Source organism: Lepisosteus platostomus, chromosome 13 (genome assembly GCF_059453375.1).
Source record: "Lepisosteus platostomus isolate fLepPlt1 chromosome 13, fLepPlt1.hap1, whole genome shotgun sequence".
Taxonomy (NCBI): domain Eukaryota; kingdom Metazoa; phylum Chordata; class Actinopteri; order Semionotiformes; family Lepisosteidae; genus Lepisosteus; species Lepisosteus platostomus.
In genome coordinates this window covers 27,757,818-27,772,309 of record NC_142623.1, presented here as the reverse complement: position 1 = coordinate 27,772,309, position 14,492 = coordinate 27,757,818, and the positions used below count along the sequence as shown (strand labels likewise).

Below are 14,492 nucleotides of genomic sequence, written 5' to 3'. Positions count from 1 at the left end.
CATTAATTATCTTTAGATTTTGGACTGCAAATGTCTCAATATGAGAACACTTTTAAAATGATTGATTTTTAAAGGACTTGATAGGTAATAGAAAATAAAAACAGAGCTCTACAATACATTTGCCTTAGTTTTAAAAAAAAAACAAGAAGTTTCAGCATAAATAGTGAATATGATAAGACTCATGAACTTTTGAGTTTTGCAGAAGTATATGAGAAAACAGGAAAAGTACACTGAGAAAAACCTAGCATTTGTTTATGTAATTCAATAGGAGAGAGAGGAACAGCCTGGTTAAAATCCTTACAGATCTGCTTCTGAGTTATTTTATGTGTACTAATTTTATAAAGACTCCCTAGAATAAAACTGTTGTTCTTTCCATTCCTTCTGTGCTGTGCTAGTAGAGACAGGCTGTATCTGGCCACATGAGGGAGGATGGGCTGAGCACTGAGCACTGTCTGTATCACAGTTCTTTTGTGCCACTGCTGTTTGTTTTATACACACAGGAAATGATGATAGCTTGCCTTCCCCCTCCGCCAACAAACAGGCGCCAAAATCATCAAGCTTTTTTAAAATAGAAAATTCATCTTTAGGATAACAGCACACTTAACAGTTCACGATGAGCTTAGTGATTTTTAGTGTAACATCACAGGCATCACAATATCTCTGTTCCAGTAATACCCTTTTCTTCAAGTCATGTAACTCTGTGCAGAAAACATGATTTTCATTCCAAAGCGATTTTGTTTCCTGAAATGTAAATAGCATTTTTTAAAGATATTGCAGCAGGCTCGCACCATAGGCTTTTCGGAGATTTATTGAAAAAAAACTTCTGGAGATCATTCCTTTAGCCATTTCTCTTATTAAACCTTATGTGATATGAAGTAATTACAGTATAGGCTGAAGAATAGTGAGTTTTACATACTGGAAAAAAGTTTTTGAACAAATATTATGCAACCTGTACTATGTATAATACATTAAATGGTGGTTTCATTCAAAGTCTGAAGTTCTACAGTATACATAGCGTCTAGAGAGTTTTTTGTGATTGTTTTTTAAATAAAAATTAAAATTAAAGTCCAATAAGATGGTATTCATGTTTTTGAAGTGTTTGTTTATTTTTACTGCCTTCTTTTATTTCCTAAGTAACGGTTGCATAAGAACTAATTACAGTATTACTATTATTATTACAGTGTGCAGTGACTCCACTAACAGTACTTTGATATTGTGTCAGAAATAGTGCTGAATGGTACGTGAGTTTAAATTTAGGGAAATACCAAGGAGTATTTTTCTCTGGTCTGTTTTTGGTGTGATAACTTTCAGGGAGTTACCCAGTACACCATGGTATGAGCAGTTTTGTGTGTTTGCGTGTGGTGATCTCAGCATTCTGTTCTCCACACCTCAGATCACAAGATGAAGGAGTCTGCCGATTACCATACAAGGTGTTCCTTTATTAATCTACATTCAATACAGCAAGTGAAGGTTTATTTTCATCTCCACTTCTCCTATGACAATTAAAAACTTGACAGAGCTTTGTTTTGTGTTTAAAACATTAACAATTAAAAGACTTTAAATATACATTAAAAGGTACAGAGGCACCACATATACTGTACACATGCAATTGAAGTAGACATTTCTTTGAATCAAAATGTAATTTCAATTTATGAATTTTTCTCCGCTTAACAATAAAAAGGAAGCTCTTGAGAAATACTCATGCACAATACTTGTGGCTTTCTCATGTTTACTTAGGCTATGATTAGGACCTTCAGAGAGAGAGACCTTCACCACTTCCTTGAGAATATGTTCAGGTACTAGTATGTTGAGTGACTAATAAGTGCTGAGAAATACAAAAAAAAACTTGACTGAAATGGTCACTAACAGACCAGCTTTATTCTGGTGTTGTTTTAGGAGTGTAAATTACTCTTTGAACTTTGTATACTTTGAACTAAACTGTATCATTTTATTATTCAAGCTAAAGTTTCACCCAAACTTTCGATTGTTTTACTCACATTACTTTAATGTGAAACATCTTTTGAGCGTTAGGCAAATGGAAGCAAAATATGGAAAGAAATTAAAGACATGATAAAAGCCCATTGCAGAACTGCCCAATTCCGAGAGATCTATTGAATGCAATGTGCTCATGAATTTGGCTACAGTGGAATACTTACGCAATCTGCAGAAAAACATAGTTTATTATAGAAATGAGTGAGTTTCCTCAAAGTTTTGCATTCAGAAGCCCACTGAATTATGAGTTAAATTGGTAAATAAAGTGATTAATAATTAAAAGGAATGACTGAATGCAAACTTACAACAGGTTTACAACAGGCATGAAGAATACTTAAGCTTTTAATACGGAGAACAAGAGAGTTTCATTTTCAGGTAGTTGTTTAGTGTTGGAAATCACCATGCTTCTGCACATGACTTCATGTTTTTATTTTTTTTCTTTACACGAGTATATATATGTGGGTTGGACATTTTTGGTGCTTCCCCACAGCAGCTCCCTGCTTGGTGTTCTTTTTAATTGACACTTGACAACGGATCAGGGGAGGTTGTTATACACATGCTCAGTCATACTAGATGGAACTGAAGAGTTTAGACAAATAGGAAGGTGACGAGGGCAGCACAGTATCACAGTGGTAAGCATTGCAACCTTACATCGCTGGAGCCCTGGGTTTAATTCCAGACCTGTGGTGCTATATGTGTAGAGTTTGTAAATCTCTACGTTTTTATGTGGGTTTCCTCTAGGTCCTCCAGTTTCTTCCGACTGTCCAAAAAGTTTTTGGAAGTTTAATTGGCTTCTGGGAAAACTGGCCCAGGTGTGAGTGTGTTTGTGTATCTGTCCTGCAATGGAATGGGGCCCTGTCCATGGTGTACCCTGCTTTCTACCCATTGCTTACTGGGATAGGCTCCAGCTGCCCTGTGAACCTGAAATAGATGGATGGAGACATCTGAGCATTTCCCATCTCTAAGAAATGAGCCATTGTCTTACAATATAGTGGTTTTCCTTACAACAAAACATTTTTATGAACTAATAGGCAAAAACATTTCAAGGTCATGGACTCTTTTGAGGCTACTTAAGTCATCATTTCATTTCTATGTGGCTCCAATTAGATTAATCTGTTCTACAGTCAGATTGCAGCTTACTGTAGGATTGTCACAGATTGGACCTTTTTACATTCATGCACTTAAAAAAAGCTGGTATAAATTATTAAGATGTTAAAGTCTTTTGTGAATCTACGATTTTTCACTCTGGAGCTCTGGCAAAGGTTAACTGTTGAATTTGTGTGGGAGTTTATACCATTTTTAGGACTCTGACTAGCATGCACCAGAAGCACTAAGCTAAGATCACACCTTTGCATGTTGCAGAATGTCTTCTTTTGATATTGGTATCTTGCTATTTAAATTACTGACAGCACTTCAGTAAATCAAAGAGATGAACACTACTTTCTTTGTTTAATCAGTTTGTGGTCACCAGAAGCAACCACATCCCTCAAATGCTGTGATATATTTGAATGGGTCAAGACACATTTCAGAATTGCAAACCAAGATTATGTGCCGAATAAAGAAAGCAGCATAGGACCCTTGTGCATTTGATGACAACAAAACCGGATGTACATTGAGGTGTTATTCAGCCTTTATCTTAGATGAAGAAGTCTGAGATGAAGCAAACAAAAATAAAATAGCTAATATTGCTTCAAAATTTTTTAGTACCCTTAAAGTTTCTCAACAGATGTGCTACACAACACATTTTGTGTCAATCAAGCTTTCATACACAGATCAGAAAATTACCTCTAAAGTGATAACAATTAAGCAGCTGGAATTGTGTCAAACAAAATGCACATGATAGAATATGTACATCAGTATCAAATGACATTAAAATGTATGCTACAGTGTCTGTTAAAATGTGAATATCTATGAATATCATCATATAAGGATTAGTACCTCACCAAATCAAGTTACTTATGTTAAATGTTATTTATTGAACTGTTTAGATGTTATACTAATATTATATTATTATATTATTTAGTATAATATGTTATACTAATATTACTAGATCAATTAAATGGAAAACAGTTTTTTCTAATTACAATTTTTTTACTTACAAACATTTCACAGTTCATAGGTAGTCATACATTCAGAAAAAACCAATGCTATTTAATAAAATGACAACAGTTTGAATATATACAGTATGGTGCTGTGTTTGCTGTTTTGGATTCCTCCAAGCTTCCAACTTATCATTTATACAACCAAAAATACAGTATAGTATGTAGCTTGAGCTATAGCTTGGAAAAGCTATCACTTTCAAGTTCTTATTTGGTTGCTTTAGCATGTTCCTTTTACATTATCTTGTTTTACTTCATTTATTCAGCCTAAATTTCGGTACATCAGAGTTTCCTCATATCATACAGAATGCATCAGATATCAGGTGCACATTCAAATCTCTGCTGCATATATTGTGTTTCATTTGTTTCATTTCTGGAACCACTTCTGTCACATCTAGAGAACAAGAGCTTAAGTTTACAAGAGAAGTGGAGGTACCTGACCACCACTGCCACCTTGTCAGTTGTGGTTTCCCTTACACAGGAAAGGGATGGCACAGCCACAAAAGGCACAGCCAGGATGCATGGACTATGCTTTCAACCACAAGAGTAGAAAGAAAAACATGAGAAATGTTTCTGAGGTGTAAAAGGGTGTTCACTTTTCTTCCTCTCCTCAATATTAGTAGCTACGTACTGAAAATCGTACTTATTCTTGATCTTAGGAAAAAGGTTTCAGCAAGATGTCAAGGTAGACTTCTTCTAGATGTGTTGTTTTTGTGAAATTAAGTACCTTGTTTCGTTCATAAAGACACTTTCACATGGTTTCCACAGTAATGATACAGTGCAGATGCAGATTGGTATCAGTGAGACCATGAGACAAATGTATAAACATATGCTTTATTTAGGAGAGCCTAGCTTTGAATTGAAAAAATAAAATAAAATTGATAGAATTTATCAATCTTAGTAGTCAAAAGGATGTGGTTAGCAGGTACATTGATTTACATATAAATGCAACATTCCTTTTGCTATCATATTTTAGTCATTTCCAGCCAATTCATATTATCTGTAAAAGCTAATTAACACAGGACAAACTCTTACACATACTAATTTAAGAGGCCTGGTACTCTGTTAAGTATTAGATGATACATATGTAGTTTAATATTATTTCAAGCAGGAAGCTGCGTTAGCAATTGTAGGCTGCAAAGGAACAAGTAAAGGTTTATTCCATGCTGAAAAGAAAAGCGGCACGTTTTAGCTGTGGAGCCTTCTTCAGGTAAAATATAACCTTTACTTGTTCCTATTTTAATATTATGTTCATTCAATGTTCAATTAGACCTGATGGGATGTTTAGGTGCATGATATAATAACCATTTTAATTGCAATATTTACAGTTATGCTCTATGTGGTGATATGAATAAAATTCACTTTTCGATGATGACTAGGCACAATTCAAAAACTTTACAATACAATTTGTTTACATTGGAAAGCCTTTGAGCTCAAATGTAGTATATTGACAATATAATAATTCGAAATGATAATGGGATCCTTTGCCATTTTAGTTCCAAAACCAAATCAGTGGTCTGTATATATTAATGTAATATTGTAAAACCCCAGGAATCATATTGCCTACAGTGTATGGTTAGCTTCTGTTATTCCACACTGTGAGGTTTTTTTTTATCCTTCTGGACAAACAGACACTGAAAAAACATGTTGGATCTTGATATTAATTCTTCCTGTCTTTTGCAACAGAAAGATGAAAAAGTGAATCACAGCAGTTGTTCTGGCACTTAATTAAGAAGAGGCAATGGCATGACAACTTACAAATTAAAATCTGGCAAATAATAACTACGCCCTGTCATCGCCTGTAATTTGCGCTCAGTAAGAAGGAAGGAGGGAGCACCAATAATAAGACTGCCAGTTTCTTTACTTGTAAGACTAGTGCATTCTTTTGCCTAACTGGATGCAGTGGCTTGCCAAGGATAAGTCTATCTGGCCTCTGATCAGCTGGGTCTGGCACCTGCTGAATGAACCCTGAAGCACATAACCATCTGACTGTGAAGAACAACAAACTGAGCCATGCAGTACTCAAGCAGAAAATTAAGACTCAGAGCATTACTTCCCACACATACATCTTTCTTGCCTTTCATTTTCCACGACAGCTCTTTATTAGCACTCCTAACAGAAAATATTTCTCATCAATTTGCTGCAAATACACAAACTTCTTGTTTTTTTTTTTATCGGTTCAGTAATAGAGGAATAATAGGATAACGAGAGTTCAGTGTTGTGCCTGTGTGATGTTTATTGTTCAGAAGTGTAGTAACACAAAACTCTTCTTTTGAAGTTCATTTTAGGTGACCTTGGTACTTGTTAAATGCAGTCCTGTCAATCCTATCAGTGGAGGAACTTATCTATTTATCTATCTATTGTGACGGCTTTCAGTTATAAAGAAATTTTAAAATTAAAACTAGCACAGGGCAGAGACCTGCCTTTTTTAGTGCTTCTGATTACCATTGTCTAGCAGCAGTACAAAAGGCTGAGGGTGATCATTATATCTAAGACTCGCATTGTCTTTAATGAGTGTCAGGACTCAACACAGATCATGAAGTATAAAGCTTTAAAATGTGTGGGATACCTTAGAGGTTTACCTTAGGTAATACAATCACCTTGGTTAACAAGGGTGGCATTTTGTCACAGTAGTGACCATGGAAATAAAAACAATCAACATCAAAAAAGAGAACCCTAGAGATAAATCACTAAGAGGAGCTTCCAGGAAGTCAGACACAGAAAACAGAGCAGAAAGGGCACCTCCATGAAATGAAGGCAATTTTTCATTTTGTTGTCATTCAGATGTCTTTAAGGTAGTTACAAATTTTACGTATGAATTAAAAATAAATTGAATGTGGTCCCTTGTGCACTATAGATGTGTTATTAATGCATTTATCAAGTTGAGATATTCTAACAAGTTTTAGCATATCTAACCTGACAAGTTTAATTGGACTGTTGGGATAGAAGCGCTTAGGTATTCCTAGATTAAAATGACTCATTGGAGATTCTCAGTTCAGACACATCATGTCGTACCTTACCACTTCTTGTTCCTTACCTGAGAACTTAAGGTTTTCAAGTCAGTTTTAAAATTATGTTCCTATATTAGCTTTTTGTTTCCTGCATGCTTGATATTTGTATATGAAGCTATGTTGTGTTGATCAACAGATTACCTCCATGTTAGCTATTTTTTTAGCAGATAACCCAGGAAAAACACCTGGACTAGAGCCAAGAGCCATGACCACTTAGTAAAGCAAAAATCCCCTACCAGTTGTTTGGCGTGGATAGGCTCCATGCCAGGAGTAAGTGTAATTATCAACCTAATTTCTCACGTTCTGCTAAGTGGCAAACGACTAATTTGGCTTTTTAAGCCTGGTGCCACAAGTTGTTTTGAAATTACACTCTATTATACTATTATATGTACAGTATGCCACACAATTAAATTTTTCCCTACAGGACAATAAAGTTGATATTTTCTTACAGCAATTACTTCATGATGCTTGAACATGTAGAGTAAGTTTCAGTGACACACATTTCCCTTGCATATTTAAACTTTTACAGTTACTTTAAAAAATCATAAGCATAAATTAACCAGCATGCAGAATTAAAATTGCTTCGTATTCACATTTTACTTCTCTCTTGGTGGAAGGTGTGTGGCCTTGGGTACAGTGCATGAAAATTGAATTCTAAAAATGTTGCAGGCTCAGAAGTGATTAGTTTGTGCACATGTTAAAATATTGTGAAAAATGGTGGCAGGATTATGGTAATGAGAATCTTCTGCCACCAACCATAAAGGTTAGTTTTAAAGTTACTTATTACACTCTTAGAAACAAATGAGTAAATGATTATAGTGTATTTAATGCTTTACACCTGTTATTTGGAGTGATTTCTCAGTGTAGTTAAGAGATTCCAATTCAGAAGATTTTGTTTCTTCTTGAACCAGTTGTTCATGCTTAATACTGTATATCAGTTTCCTGGCCTTTGTTCGATTCCCATTTTTACTTCATATTTATAAATAGTCTTTGAAATATTCTCTTTTTTTGCATTACACACAATTCAGAATGCCAGGAATTGCCTTGGTACAACTGACACCATCAATGATGACAAAAAAATCCTAATAAAATGTTTGAAAATACTGATACAAGGAAGCACTACTGAATTCCTGTTGCAGGATGAATAGTTTCACCAGGCTGATGAGGACCGTTATGCAGAACCTGGTACTGACTGAGTTGCTTTTATTTCTTTTCTTGGAATGGAAAGAGATTTTGATATCATTGCTGATTAATAGATAACATACAAGTTGACAAAATCGACTTAACATGATTGTTCAGAATATGTAATTATTTTGCCTATTATACTGTACATTTAATTCATAAATTGTAGAATTCATGTGATTGGCATGATTATTGCTATAATATTGCTGTACCATAATAGCAAAATTTCTAAAAGCAATGCAGTTTTGGGAAAATTGGAAAAGTGACTTCATATGTGAGGTAATTGACTTATAATTGATAAAGGATATGATTGTACTTTTTCAAGTTAATCTTTAGAGAATCTAGTGATTTTTTTTCCTGATTTAAAAAACAGACTATGTACTGTACTTTTAATATTTTATGCTGAAAAGATTCACACAGGCAACAGTGCAACAGCAACAAGTCTCTGGATGGCACAGGCTCTGAATGAACAGATACTGTACCAACATCCTTGTAGGAAGCATGGGTCAAATGTTATAAAAAGCTTATTCCAAAAATTCTGGATCACTTTGAAAGTGCTCTAAAAATCTATTTGCCCCCAACACCACCACCACACACACACAAAACATCCAAATTAACTTTGTGCTCACTACCCAAACAATGCCCTACCAGTTTAACTGTATATTAACCTTTAATTACACAAAAACTAGAATTTATTATAAGTATTAAATCAAACAGAAAAGACAGCTACAGTATGTTTTGTAAAGAATGCACCATAAAGCTAGTGATATCTTCGCTTAGTGATTTTTTTTGCTGTCAGAATAACTGTAGATGTTCATGGCTAAAGAAAGAAGAAATGATTTCTGTATTTTAGTCATACAAGTTTTTCCCAAGGAGGGATATATTCTACCTAAAATACCACTAATTATGTTTTTTTTTTTTAAACAGAGTACCTTCCAAGTGATAACAGTAAATTGTGAGTAAAGAAAATTTTATTTCATATTGTGGAAGTAGCAAACCTTGTGGCTGAAACATGGCAGAAACTAAAAACAATGTAACATTGGCAAATAAATAATGTCAGCAGAATGTATTGCTCTTTCATGTATTGAGTGGTATTTTTTGTGGAACTTGCATGGTTTCAATGCAGAAAAAAATGTTCCCCTTCTTAAGCATGGAAGTTCTTTGCATTTTACCTAGCAAAATATTTACATTTTCTGTGCGTTAAGTGTTTCTCATGATTGTTATAGTACAAATAAAGTGCTTGAAAGCCTTTCCTAGGAATTTAACTAAAGCTGTTTTGTAGCACACCTGTCATACATACAGTACCATATTTGATACATATAACTGTTGTTGTAATGGTTACAACATTAATTCTGGTTAATTTTATAACTTACTCCAAAGTATACATAAAAATGTTAATCTGATTATTTTATTTTGAAATATAAATGACTTCATGTTTTTACTGTAAAAAATAGCACTTTGCACCTAAGGTGCCTTCTAATATTTAAAATGCTGGACCTGGGGTTGGGTGGATTCCTAAACCAGCAAAAGTAATCACAAAGACTATAGTCCCACTAAGGACCCAGTCCCCTCAAATAATCTGATTGTTTCATTTTTTTCAAAGTATTTAAAAGAGCAAAGATGTTGCAGACACATTGACATTTTGTATTTAAGTTGTCTAATTATTTTTTCTAGCTTTGCACATACTGTAATATCATTTATATTGTATTTTTGAGGGGGGCTAATACTATAGGTGTTGCAAATTACATTTTTAAACATTTTATAAATGAGATATGTTAATAAAATATTAATAGGTAGGCATATTGTAAATGTAATAACAAGAAACTCTAATGCATGTTACATTTTAATAACAATAACTATGAACAAGTAACTATGTAAATCATTCATATCATTCCAGAACTTTCTGAAGTTTGTGCTGAATATATTTGCATTTTTCTGTTTAATATGGTGTTTGTAATCAAGATCAAGCATTATAATTAGAAGCCTATGCATGAACCTTCTTCTGAAACCATTGATAGCTGAAGGTTTTTAGGACAGCAAGTCTCAATAGTATTTGTTGAAATTGTATATCCCCTATTATACATGTGGCTTTTTCCTTTGCTGCTGGACTAGTGATGCCTAGTGATAAGTATGCATCTGGGCTAGTCTTTTCACATATTTCATTCTGTGAAGCTGTGGGCAGGATTTCGAATCAATAACTGGAATGTTATGAATTCAAATCTTGGGTGAGGTTCTGCAGTTGTATCCTTTAGCAAGGTACTGTACTCTAATTGTGAGTAAAATGCCTAGTTGTCTGAATGGCACAGATGCAAATTGCTTTGGATACTTGTCAACCAAGAAAATTAATATTGCATACTGTAGTTGTAAGCTTATGAATGTGAAAAGACAGGAAAGGAAAAAGCCATGCAAACAGGAAGCAGCAAACATTGCTTGTGGAGTCATCTGAGCAAAAAGTGACTACTGGGAAACTGCCAGTTTTCTTTGCAATCATACGACAACCAAATTGACTCACTGGAATTGAACTGAAACTATGAAACCACAGACAATCTGCAAATAATGGATTTCAGTCAGAGAAATTAGATAATTAACAGTCTTTTAATAGCTTTGACATTTGTAAAACCTGAATACAAAAAATAACAGAAAGCCAAGGTGCACACATACCACAAAGTGTACACAAAAAAAGGAAGTACAGTAACTTCTTATGAGTATTTTGATGGGTTTCCGTAAGGATAAAGTTCTCGTTTCAAAACATCCCAGAATAACCCTGTGACAATTGCAGTGAGTAACAGCTGGCATTTCCAAGCTTGACTTCTGTGAACTTTGAAAAGCTTTTTTTTTATTTAATTCAGGTTGTGAGAAATTAGCCCCAACTCTTCACAGGTCTTTTCCTCTTCTTGTTCGGAATCTTATCTTTAAACACTCCTTGAAAAATAAGACTTGAAAATCTGTGATTTTCTTTGTAATTGTTTCTGTAGGCACGTGTTGTTTAAATCCAGAACCAAAGCATTTCATTCAAAATCAACTATTTAAAAATTGAGATAAAGATTAGGAGGGCAATTCACATCTACTGTACGGACATTTAAAATGAACATTGTGATGCTGCAATGCAGCAATGTTGTAACTGTATTTGAAATTAAACTTAAAACAATATCTGTGGGACAAATTCACCTATTATTAAACTATAATAATAATAGACTTTATTTTATATAGCACCTTTAAAGGTCGCTCCTCAAAGCGCTTTACAGAGTGACAACAGCAAGAACAACAATTAAGAATGAACAATAAAAATACACAATTAAAAATTAAAAATACACAAGATCAACATGATGAGAATACGCAGAGGAGACACTAGAAGGTGGTACTAAATACGGTAGGAGCAGAGGGGTAAAGAATGGAACCAGTTAAGTAAAGTATCTTCTAAAGAAAAAGGTTTTGAAAGTTTAGAAATGGTTTAGAAAAAGTGAGTCTCTGATATCCTTGGGGAGATAGTTCAAGAGCTCGGGGGCATAACAGGAAAAGGCCCTGTCACCCATAGAATGTAGATGAGCTTGGGGGACAGAAAGGAGAGCAGAATTAGAGGAGCAAAGGTTAGGAGATGGGGAGTAGGGCAATAATAGATCAAACAGGTACTGAGGTGCCAAGCCATGCAGAGCCTTATACTGTAGGTAAGCACGAGGATTTTGATGTCGACATGAAACTTGACAAGAAGCCAATGCAAGGACTCCAGGATAGGAGTAATGTGATCATATGCACTAGACCTTGTCAGGATTCTTGCTGCCGAATTTCGGACATAATGGAGTTTGGTCAATGTGGATTTAGATACCCTAGCGAGTAGAGCATTACAGTAATCAATCTGGGAGAAGACATACAGTACAGTATGTGTTGATCAGCTTTTCAGCCACAGTTAGGATAACATAGGGCATAGTCTAGAGATGTTTCTGAGGTGAAAGAAAGATGTTTTAACAATATGATAAACATGTGGGTCGAATGTTAAGCCTGAATCAAATATCACCCCAAGGTTTTTCAATTTAGACTGAAGCTCAAGTACAGTACCATCCACATACAGGGTTACAGGATTGGCTTTGCAAAGTTGATGGGGGGTGCCAATAAGCATGACTTCAGTCTTGTCACAGTTAAGATGAAGGAAATTTTGAGTCTTCTAAATATTTATGTCAGAGATGCAATTAGATAGAATAGAGACAGCCACATCAGTGTCAGGTTTGGTATGGATGTGTATTTGAGTATCATCAGCATAGAAATGACAGTTGAGACCATGTGATCTTAAAAGCTGACCAAGTGGAAACATGTAAATGTTGAAAAGTAGGGGACCCAGTATCGAGCCCTGAGGAACACGTGACTTAACAAGACCAATTTCAGACCTAAATCCACCAATAGAGACAAAGTGACAGTGATCAGTGAGGTAAGATTTGAACCATTTGAGAGCAGTGTCAGAAACTCCAAACTCAGTCTTAAGACGAGAAAATAAGATGTAATGGTCAACAGTGTCGAAAGCAGCACTGAGATCAATAAGAATAAGGATAGCAAGAGAACCAGAATCACAGGCTATTAGAAGATCATTAGTAACTTTGACCAGGGCAGTTTCTGTGTTGTGAAGATGATGGAAGCCAGATTGGAGGGGTTTGAAAAGGTTATTTACAATGACGTGGTTAATCTATCTAAATCTATTAATTTATTAATATATCTGTATTTTCATTAATGCTTTGTGCATGATATTTCTTAGACTTATTTGTAGAATTCTGTAAACGTATGCATAGTCAAAACTTGCATTTTTTAAATTGAAAGTTCAGTACGAAGAGAGTGTAGTATGTACTGTATCTACAGTTGCCATCAGCCATTTCCACCCACTGCCTAGCATCTGCCTAGGGAATAAATAGAGATAAGACATGTTTTAATAAAAAGGAAAGAGGACATAAAAACTAAGACTTACTGTATATACAGTAAGAAAAAACGTATTCAGTGTTTTCTAGGTATACAAAAAGTGGCTTATAATTGAATTATTCTTAGCAGTTTCCATAAACTAAACTAAATAAATAGTAATTCCATGAATCCATCCTTGAAAGAGAAGGTATGCCTGTCTTGCCTTGATATTATGAAAAAGATTCAGAAATGTTGTGAGGAAAAAAGGGACTTCCTCTCTGATTTCACTCTTTGGTTGCTGTGTTGACAAGTATACTGTCATCAATAAAGTAATAAGATATTTTATGGCTCAAATCTTTAATATACTTGAATGTAGGGGCAGGGAGGTGGCTCTGTAGCTAAGGATCTGCGCCTGTGGCTGGAAGGTTGCCGGTTTGTATCCCGTGGCTGGCAGAGGAATCCTGCTCCATTGGGCACCTGAGCAAGGCCCTTCACCCCAACTGCTCTAGGGGTGCCGTATGAATGGCTAACCCTGCACTCTGACCCCAAGCTTCTCTCCCTGCCTGTTGCTTTGTGTGTCTCATGGAGACCAAGTTGGGTTATGTGAAAAAAGACAAATTCCTAATACAAGAATTTGTATATAGCCAATAAAGTGGTCTTATATATTGTTTTTAATAATACACTATATAAATATTGGATAGTATACAGTTCTGCATAATAATGACTTTATAACTCGAATCCTAATTTAAGTCAAAACTAGGCAGAACTCTTTCATCAACCACTTCCATCTTGTAAATGGTAAATTTACATCGTAATTCATATTTTTCACTTTTATGCTGTGGATTTGCTTTCCATTGTACGTTATTGTATTTTTAGCAGATAAACTGTTTAAAGAGTATATACTGTAGGTGTTAGACAAAAACACTCCATGATCCTAATTTTAGTCTAGTCTAAAACCATCATAGCCCTAATGCTAGACCAAGCCTAACCTTGTTTTCAATCATAATCCCTATCTTAAATGGAAGTTAATAACTAAGGTTCAGGAAGGTTAACAACAACTTGTTGATCTCACACAGCTATACCTAAACACAGGTAATAGGCTACCCATTGACCAAGTGGGTTAAGACAAATATCCTACCAAATAATTTTAAACATTCACAAGAGATCTAATTCTTGGACGTTGGTGTCTCTAGTGAACCCAAGTGCGATTTCACCTCTAATCCAACTTCAGACAAAAAACCCAATCCAAAATGAACATAGACATTAACCCTGCCTGCTATCACTAGTCTTAATCCCAGACCAACAACAATCCTTTAAATGTTTCTCTGAC

At 34.9% G+C, this 14,492-nt stretch overlaps 1 protein-coding gene across 9 annotated transcripts in view; it reads left to right on the top strand.

Annotated features, from left to right (window-relative positions):
• The window catches only part of acsl6 (acyl-CoA synthetase long chain family member 6), a 96,773-nt gene that overhangs the window by 20,810 nt on the left and 61,471 nt on the right, over positions 1 to 14,492 (top strand). For 4 of the 9 annotated variants that reach the window (XM_088603943.1, XM_088603938.1, XM_088603934.1 and 1 more), the window contains exon 2: positions 9,212 to 9,239. The exons of the other annotated variants lie outside the window; for them this stretch is intronic. The gene's annotated coding sequence lies outside the window, so the exon portion shown is untranslated. The remainder of the gene's footprint in view (positions 1 to 9,211; positions 9,240 to 14,492) is intronic. 9 annotated transcript variants of the gene reach the window in all.